Raw genomic sequence first — 8988 nt, forward strand, 5'->3', positions numbered from 1 at the left:
GAGTATGTGTGAAATAATGCACTCAGTAATTTAATGTCATCAGAATAATTCTTAGCACGTTCGAGGACGAACGTATATTTAAGAGAGGGAGAATGTAATGACCCGACTTGTCGTTTTAAGAATTATCGCCTCGTTCAGTGACTTATGGTCTCGAGAAACTTCGTAATATGTATTATGACCCGCGGGTGTGGTCGAGTTTGATTTTCGGAAGATTTAGAATTAAATTGAAAGAACAATTCCTATTTAGAAGCTTAAATGGAAAGAGTTGACCGGAGAGTTGACTTTTGAGCAAACGACCTCGAGATAGAATTGGTATAATGTCAATTGCTTCAAATTGTGATTTTGGAATTAGGTGTATGTTCGGTTTTGGATTTGGAAGTCCGTAGGACTATTCGACGCATTTTAACGAAAGTTGGAAAATGAAAGATTTTCGGAAAGTCCGACCGAATGTTGAATTTTTTATAACGATGTCGGATTTCGATTCCGGAAATTTGAATAGCTCCATTTCTTCATTTATGACTTGTGTGCAAAATTTGAAGTCATTCCGGATTGATTTGATACATTTCGGCACAAAATATAGAAGTTGGAAGATTTAAAAACTCATAATTCGATTCGATGCTCGATTCATAGTTTCGGCGTTGTTTGACAAGGTTTGAAGCCTCGACTAAGTTCGTATTGTATTTTGGGACGTGTTGGTATATTTGGTTGAGGTTCCGAGGGCCTCGGTTGGATTTCGGAAGGTTAACGGATCAATTCGGACTTGAAGAAAAGCTGCTTGAATTTCTGGGCAGAAGCGACTGGAAAGGGAGCTGGACAGAGGTTGGCTTGAACTCGCAGAAGCGGACATTTCTGCGCACATGCGCAATCTTAGAAGCGCAAGTAAGAACACAGAAGCCAAGCTGGAAACTTGCTGGTTTTGTTTTTCAAAGAAGCATGAAATTGCAGAAGTGTCAACAGTGCTCGCAGAAGCGGAGGCAACGCAGAAGCATGAACAGTGCTCGCAGAAGCGAAACTGGGCAGAAACATAAGGACCAAAAATCAGTCACTTTGCCATTTCTTTTTGTAAATTTTGGAGCTCGGTTCTTGGGCGATTTTGAGGATTTCTTCACGATTTCAACTAAAGTAATTGTCCTATACCCGAAGGTGTTTATATTTTATAGATCCATGGTTATATTCATCGTTTAATTCGGATTTAGATGGAAGAAATCAAGATTTATGCAAAATCTCCCAAAAACGAAAAATTTAAGATTTGGAGGTCGAGTTGTTATCGGAATTTAATAAAACTGGTATGGTTGAACTCGTATCGGAATGGGTATTCATATTTCATGAATGTTATGTCGTGTTCCGGGGGCGGGCCCTATATTGACTTTTGTTGACTTTTTGGAATAAATTTTTAAGTCGACGTTTTTTTATCCGAAATTATTTCCGATGAATTTTAATGAAGTTGTACAATTAATTTTTATAGATTTGAGCTGTCCGGAGGTCAATTCAAGAAAGATGGCGATTTTGGAATATCGGCAGAACTTCAAAAAGGTAAGTATCTTGCCTAACCTCGAGTGGGGGAATTACCCCTTAGGCATCGAGTCTTATGTGACATTTGTGAAATGTAAAAAGCCGTGTACGCGAGGTGACGAGTACGTACTCGGGCTTATATGTGAAAACTATATTGGGTTAAAGTAGTAGACATATTTTTTAGTAAGTTGGATAATTGTTGACATTTATTAAATCATCTATTTGTCATGCCTCAATTCGTGTTTGTTGAATTTGTTTTTAAATTACAGTTTGATGTGATTTTTAGTTGAGTATTAATTTGAATTTTGTGAGTTTGATGATTTGATGTTTCTTGGAATTTAATTTCATTATTGATTTTTCCTCTGCAAATAAATAATTAAATAATCTTAAGAATAGGTGTTAGTATATTTACCAAAAATTTGCATAAAAAAGGTGTTGTCCTATGCTGAGTTATTTTTCCATCTCTGTTATTGATTCTAGATTTTAGATGCATTGTGTGGAACCTTGGGCTATTTGTTGTGAAATTAATTGATTCTGTTATATCTTTGGAATTTGGTTGTGGCCGTTAGGCAATTTGTAATGTTTATTGGTTTTTGTTATATTGTCGTGATAATATTCCGTGTAAATTATTGTGTTATTTGAGTTATTATTTTGAGGATATAAGGGTGACATTCCACTGTTGATAATATGTGGGTATAAGGGTGGCATTTCACCGTTGTTATGTGTATTGGGATATTGTCTGGGCGGAGTAATTAGGGTGGCTATAAGAGAGATAAGGGTGGCTATAAAAGCGATAAGGGTGCCTATTGATATTGTCAGGGCAGATGGATAAGGGAGGCTATTATAGGAGTGATGAGGGTGGCTATAAGAGAGATAAGGGTGTCTATTGAGATTTTCAGGGCGGAGGGATAAGGGAGGCTATTATAGGAGTGATAAGGGTGGCTATTGTCAGGGATGATATGTGATGACGTGGAGTTGTTGCGTTGGTGATTTTTATGTGATGTTGTGATCTTCCTTGTATTTATTTTTATACCTTGTGCAATTGGTCTTATTGTTGGTAAATTGGTAATAGTCTGATTTATGTTAGAATTGGGGGCCTGTGGCTATTGCTAGGCAATTGGCTAAATGATGATGATATTGGCACGTGAGTTGTTCGTGCGATTGTGATAGATAAATTTGGCACGAGGTGCCGTGGAAATATGAAAGTGGGCTGAGACCCGTATTTTATAATTTTGAAATGAGGTGTCACATGGTGACTTCGAATTAAAAGAATTATATTCAAAATATTTATTTGGAAGGATTATTATTCAAAAAGATCTATTTGAAAGAATCAAATTCGAAAGATAGTTATTTGAAGGAATTATATTTGAAAGAGATTTATTTTAATTAATTATATTTGAAAGATATTTATTTGACGGGAGTATATTCAAAATATATTTATTGGATAGTATTATATCCTAAAGATTATTATTTGAGAAGTATATATGCGAAAGATTTATATCTGAAAGACTTAAATTAATTGGGTGTACTTGTATTTATTATTTGTTGAGCAATATTAATGGTGTTCTTGTTGCCCTGCTGTGCAGATTACTGGTTGATTAGTGTTGCCATTATTATTATCTGTTTCCTATTATTTTGTATACTATATTGCACAGGTTAATAGACTAGTGAGTGTCTTGATTGTACCTCGTCACTACTCCATTGAGGTTAGTCTTGATACTTACTAGGTACCGACTGTGGTGTACTCATACTACACTTCTGCACATTAAAGTGCAGTGCCAGGTATTGGAGATATCGGACTTGGACAAAGCTAAAGCAGGATCGTAAGGATTCAAGGTAGAGTTGCTTGGTCGTCGCAGTCCCTTGGAGTCTTTTCATTTTATTGTATAGTTAATTTTTAATCAAACAATATTGAGTATTCGATCCTTGAGATCATTCTATGTATTCAACTAGTATTTGTGACTCAGTGTTACCAGTCTGGGGAGATTTTCATATTTGTTTCCGCTGTAAGTTTTGATTACTTATAAAAAACAAAAATGGCTTGTAATGTAACTTAAATTGGCTTACCTAGTCTTAGACACTAGGTGCCATCACGACATCTGAGGTGGAATTTTGGGTCATGACATCATTTGCGGAGTCTTTCATTGAAGGCAAGAAGATTCCCGTTGACAATAACATTATTGATTCTGAACATCTTCAAACTAGATATGTAACCTTATTATACCATTACGGTAAGAAGAAGCAGGTGGAATATCTGGTTAGTGAAGATAAGGCCACCAGAAGATTCGACAAACCTTGTGTTTCAAAAAGGCGCATAACAAAGAGCAAGAAGTAGTTTTTTTATGTTGCAGGAAACTAATGCAGCATAGATTGATTGGTTTACAAAAAACAAATGTTGAAGACATTTTATAATACTTTAACTAATAGTTGTTCATTTCTAATTGTAACGAACCGACCGATTATTTTTGAGAGTTGTAGCCCTGTTTCCCCATTTACTGCTCATTTAATATTTTATAGCTACTATGTGACTTGCCGGGGTAGTTGGTTCGGGTCCGGGGAGGTTTCAGAATGAATTGAGACACTTAGTCTCAAGGTTGGGAGCTTAAGTTGAGAAAGTGACCGGATGTTGACTTATGTGTAAACAACTCTAGAATGGAGTTTTGATGGTTCTGTTAACTCCGTTGTGAGATTTTGGACTTAGGAGCGTGTCCAGATTGTGATTTGGATGTCTATAGTTGAATTAGGCTTGAAATGGCGAAAGTTGGAAATTCAGATGTTTGACCGAGAGTAGACTTTGTGGTTACCGGGCTGAGATTGGGGTTCCGGGAGTTAGAGAACGTATGTGGTGTCATTTGTGACTTGTCTACAAAATTTAAGGTCAATCGGACGTGATTTGTTAGGTTTCGGTGTCGTTGGTAGAAGTTAAAATTCCTTTATTTCAAAAGTCGTGAATTGGGGTATGATTCGTGTTTTAGATTTGTTTGATGTGATTTTAGGGTTTATTAAGTTCATATCGTATTTTAGGACTTGTTGGTATAATTGGTTGAGGTCCCGGGGGCTTCGGGTGGAGTTCAGATGGTTAACAGATCGAATTTGGAGTTTGAAAGGTTGTTGTAGCTGAAGTCTTCTGTTGCAATCGCACCTTCGGAACTTTGGACGCAGGTGCGAGCTGGGAAGCTCAGAAGCGACCTAGGATCGAGGTGTGTAGTGGTCACAGGTGCGAGGCAATTACTTATAAACTCAAAAGCAGAGTTGGCCAGTGGGGGAGCTTGCGCAGGTGCGATGGAATTTCTGCACCTGCGATTGTGCAGATGCGGAGGCAGGGCCACAAAAGCGAAGGGAGCCTTGGGGCATGTCCGCAGAAATGGATGATTTTCCCTAAAAGTGGAACCGCAGGTGTGGTTAAGTGATCCGCAAAAGCGAAAAGGGTGGGAAGTGTATTAAAACGAGGGTTCCGAGATTTTCTTCATTTTTGAACATTCCAAGCTCGGGATTAGGCAATTTTGAGAGGGATTTCGAAGGGATTCTTGAGGTAAGTCACTTGTGGTTTAATTTTCCCAATAATTTTGTTTCCCCATTGATTTTCCCGCCTAGATTGTGTGGTTTTAAGGTGTAATTTGGGGGTTTGAGGCTTGGGATTTGGAGAGTTTGATTTGGGGATTTGAGTAGCGATTTGATTTCAAATTTTGGTAAATTTGGTATGATTAGACTCGTGGTTGAATGGGTGTTCGTGTTTTGTGACTTTTATTGGATTCTGAGACGTGGGCTCGGGGGCCGATTTTTGAGTTAGCTTTTTGATTTTTGATTAATAGCTTAGTATTTTCTTATGGGATTGATTCCTTTAGCTCGCGTTGATTGTATCGAGCTGTTTGTTACTAGATTCGAGGCATTTGGAGGTAGTTTTGCGAGGAAAGGGCTTGTTGGAGTAGAGTTTCTCATAGTTTGAGTTAAGTAACACTTCTAAACTTTGTTCTGAGGGTATAAATCCCAAATTACGTGTTATATGATTGGTATGGAGGTAACACATATGCTAGGTGACAGGCGTGTGGGCATGCACCATAGTAATTATGACTTAATTGTTCCTGTGGAGTTGCATAATCAAATAATCACGTCAATACCCATATATCCTCCACGTTTTAGAAAAGTTGAGTTGAGACTCATGTTGAAAATCATGCTTAGGCCAGGTGCCGATATTTTTGGGACCCATAGAGGTCGTGTTGCTGTTGAAATACTTGTTTAATTTACAATTATGTACTCAGTCACATCTATCATTTGAATATTATATCTCAGTCTCTGTTTCCATTCTTTGATTCATCATATCATCCCGTCTGACTAATTTTCATGACATTGTGAGCCCGAGAGACTAGAGAGGTTGATGATTGAGTGAGGCCGAGGGTCTGATTTTGAGTGATATTTATGGGATTGGGCTGCACGCCGCAACATATTTTATTGATTTATGCCTAGATCTAGCTTATTATAGCTCTTGGGCTAGATCTGCCCCTCCGGAGTCTGCACACCCACAGTGAGCGCATCTACTATTCATATTTGGGTTGGATCTGCCCTAGGCTGGATTTTCCTTAAACTTTCATATTTGGGCTGGATTGGCCCTATACAATACTAAGTGACTGACTGTCAGTTGATCCTTATATTGAGAGATGGATTTTCCCTGAGCTGGATTGGCCATATACAGTACTGAGTGATTGAGTATTTTGAGAGTGTGAGTTCACAAGACTTCCATTGTAGTGCATCACATACAATATGTACATTGGCATGTAGATATAGAGATGTCACATTCCTCATACCATTATGAGTTGATCTATTTTACTTGTATTGAGTTTATCTGTTGAACTTGAAATCATGCCTACATTTTTACACTTTTAATTCTATATTGAACTATACCTGTTGAGCTCCTCACTACTTTCAGTAATAGTTAGACTTATTACTTACTGAGTTTGTTGTACTCACACTACACCCTGCACCTCATGTGCAGATTCAGATATTTCGGGGCACGACCGTCGCTGATTGTGGAGTCTACCTATTCGAAAATGATCGAGGTAGCTGCTTGGCGACCACATGCCTTGATTTTCCTTTCCCTATCTTTCGATTTTATGTATTTAGTCTTACTTTCGAGACAGTGTACTAGACTATGTTATTATATATAGAATGCTCATGTACTCAGTGACACCCAGGTTTTGGGGATATTTCCGTATTTAGTTTTTCTGATCTTATCTAGTTTATTAGAGCTTAAATTCTTAAACCTGTTTTTAGCTCATCTTAAATTTAAAGTTGCTGGAAATAATTGACTTTTCAGCTTTCCTAGTTCCATGTTAGGCGTCATCACGATAGGTTAGGTTTTGGGTCATGACACTAATCCATTGTTTTTTGCTGCAAATTAAAAGATTTTTTTGATTGAAATCCATATTAATGTAGCGTAGTCTATATTTTTGGCATGCGTTTGTGTTTCTATTTTGTATTTTATGTATAATATGCTAGAATTCATAAATTTTGTTCCTTGTATTATAGTATAACTAGTTGGATGTGATGACACGATAGGTCATCTTATGTTTTAAAACCTAATTTTATGATCTGCAGCCTTAAAAAATCTCATTTTTACCCTCCTCGAGTTGTGTGCGCAGTCTGAGCGTGTTCACGAAAAGCTTTTATGTTAAAAGCTGTGAGAAATATGAAATTTTGCTTTGAAAACTATTTGATTTGACTTTGGTCAACATTTTTAGTAAACAGTCCCAGTAAGTCCGTATCGTAATTTGGGATGTGGGCGTATGCCCGAAATCGAATTCCGAGGTCCCTAGCTCGAGATATGGAATTTTGATGAAATATTAAAAGTTTGAAAGTTTAATAATTTTAAGAATTAACTGATGTTTGGTTTTGTTGATACCGGGTCCGTATTTTGGTTTTGGAGCCCGGTATAGGTCCACTATAATAATTTTGACTTGTCTATCGAATTTGGTGAGAAAGGGAGTTGATTCAACGTGATTCGGACGTTCGGTTGTGAAAATAGATATTTTAAAGTATTCTTGAAAATTTCATTTAATTTGGTGTCTGATTCATAGTTCTAGGTGTTATTTTGGTGATTTGATCACGCGAGCAAGTTCGAATGTTGTTTTTGAACTTGTGTACACTTTAGGTTTAGAGCCCCGAGGGCTCGAGTGAGTTTCAGATAGGTTACGGGATGATTTGAACTTAGAAAGTTTGCTGGTTTTCACTTCTGCTGGTTTCTGGTGTTTCCTTCTTTGCGGTCGCAAATATACTCCCGCGATCGCGAAGGGTAAAATGGGCTGGGGAGAGTTTGTTGTATGCGAACACGAAACCTTGGTCGCAAACGCGGAGCATTGGGGGGCCTGCTCTATGCGAACATGACCAGCCACACGCGAACGCATAGCGTTAGATAGATGGGGCAGGGGAGTTGAGGTAACTCTACGTGAATGCGAACACAAGCCCAGTCTCGCAAATGCGGAAGTGAGCCGGTCATGACCTTCGCGAACGCATGGAGTTACTCACGATCGCGTTGGCCAGTTGGGCCATACTCTTCGCGAACATGTCAGGTTTCATGCGAACGCGATGAACACCTGATGCCAGTGACTTAAAATAGTCCCAATTATGGGATTTTTCCATTCTTTCAAATATTTCAAAACTAGAAGACCTAGAGGCAATTTTCCTAAAAGATTTTCTTCCCCAATTTGTTGGTTAGTGATTCTAACATACTTTCTTCGACTTCCCATTACATTTCATGAGTTTTCAACCTAAAATCTAGGATTATCATGGTGGACATTGGGGGTTTGGGTAGAATTAGAGATTTTTGCATAATTGGAATTTAGACTTCGAGTTGAGGTCGGATTTCGAAATAAATTATATAATCGGGCTCGGGGGTGAGTGGGTTAATGGATTTTGGTCCGAACCTCGGATTTTGACCATGCGGGCCCGGGGTCGATTTTTGATTTTTTGGGGAAAGGTTTGGGGAATCTAAATTTATGCATTGTAATTGATTTCTTTAGAAATATTTGATATTATTGAGTTGTTTGTAGATAGATACGAGTGGTTTGGAGGTAGATTCTAGAGGAAAAGCGGTAATTGAGCATTGAATGGCCTTTGGAGCGAGGTAAGTGTTGTGTCTAACGTTGACTTGAGGGAATAAGATTTGTTTGTCTATTTACTATATGTTTAGATGTTGGGGAACAACGTATATGTGAGGTGACGAGCACTTATGTGTTATAGTTGAGTTAAAGCATGTGGGTGGGGGCTTTGTTTCTTGCAATTATAGCTTCCTTTGTTCATGTTATCCATGTCTAGACTAGTATTGCTAAATTGATCGTTCTTATCATGTTTACGGATCTTCTAGTGATAATTGGGTATTGATTTCGAAGTCGAGGTTGATATTGTGGAACCAAATATTGAAGTAAGGCTTGTACTTGTTATTCTATGTCCCTGTTGTTATTTGTTCATTACATTATGGTAAGT

The sequence above is a fragment of the Nicotiana tomentosiformis genome, chromosome 9 (assembly GCF_000390325.3).
Source record: "Nicotiana tomentosiformis chromosome 9, ASM39032v3, whole genome shotgun sequence".
NCBI lineage: Eukaryota > Viridiplantae > Streptophyta > Magnoliopsida > Solanales > Solanaceae > Nicotiana > Nicotiana tomentosiformis.